Source organism: Terrapene carolina, unplaced genomic scaffold, assembly GCF_002925995.2.
Source record: "Terrapene carolina triunguis isolate 2854851 unplaced genomic scaffold, T_m_triunguis-2.0 Scaffold29842, whole genome shotgun sequence".
Taxonomy (NCBI): Eukaryota; Metazoa; Chordata; order Testudines; family Emydidae; genus Terrapene; species Terrapene triunguis.
Genome location: NW_020694193.1, coordinates 1 through 1045, shown reverse-complemented (window position 1 = coordinate 1045; position 1045 = coordinate 1). Strand labels below are relative to the sequence as shown.

At 50.2% G+C, this 1045-nt stretch overlaps 1 pseudogene; it reads left to right on the top strand.

Moving 5' to 3' along the window:
- On the top strand, positions 1 to 46 carry LOC113409124 (annotated as a pseudogene; the record flags this gene model as incomplete).
- Between the last annotated feature and the right edge of the window lie 999 nt (positions 47 to 1045).

Sequence of the window (1045 nt, the reverse complement as noted above, 5' to 3'; positions counted from 1 at the left end):
CTGCATAATTTGTGGTAGTGGGGGACTGCGTTCGCGCTCTCCCCTGGTGACTGGTCAAAGACAGAAGTAAATCTTTTCATGGGCTGATCGCACTACGCTGTGTGTTCAGTACTTCATTGTTCGTTTTCATGCTTTCTTGTTACGTTTCGTGGGGTTTTTTTTAGTTTGTTGGCGCGCAGCTGATCCTGAAGTGACAAGGGGCCGTTATTTGTGCTTCAGTTTCTAGGGCGCAGAAAAGATACGTGGCTGGTGTCCGGAAGAGGAAACTAGCGGGAGAAATTCAAACCGAGACCCTGGTCTGGGGCCGTCAAAGTAGCCCCTGGGAGTTTCCCCCGGCCATCCAGTTCACACACACCTTGCATAGAAACCTCGACGCAGCGCTTCACCAAAAGGCCCATCTGTGCCCTCCCCCGTGGCAGCAGCCCCCGCCAGCCTAGCCCAGCCCGGTCGTCTTCTGCTGTGGGGTCAGTGCAGATCTCTGTCCCAACACAGAGCAATAAAAATAAAATAATAAATCATTGGGGAATAGCAGCACAATGCAGAGATGGCACCTGACCTTCTGCACCGACAACCCACTGACCTGAGACTAGCCATCTCTCACTGTTAACTCTTACAGCAAAACAGGGCAAAGAAAGCCCGTGCAAGTGCTATTCCGCAGCCCCAGTGCTCTTTTCTGCTCCCTCCCACAGAACTATCTCAAACATACAGTCAATTGCATCAAATCGATTCCTTGCCATTGCAGATAGTTCTGGGGCATTGCCCCTCTGAGGTGATCGGCTGGTTCCTTCTGGCCTTAAACGTTATGAATCTGACTCAAAGGGCCACAACCTTCCTCCTCTTCTGCTCCTATGAACTATCCCTCGTCTGGGCAAACCATTTACAGAGACTGTTTCCTAAGTTGAAAGAGTGGCATTTTCCCAACGGGAAAGGGATGGAAAAATGGATCTTCTGTGGGGAGACGAGGGAAACCATGCAATCACTTCTGGAAGGTATGCTAAGGAGAACGGTTTAAGAACCTACACAGAATAGACTAAGAAAGCAGCTC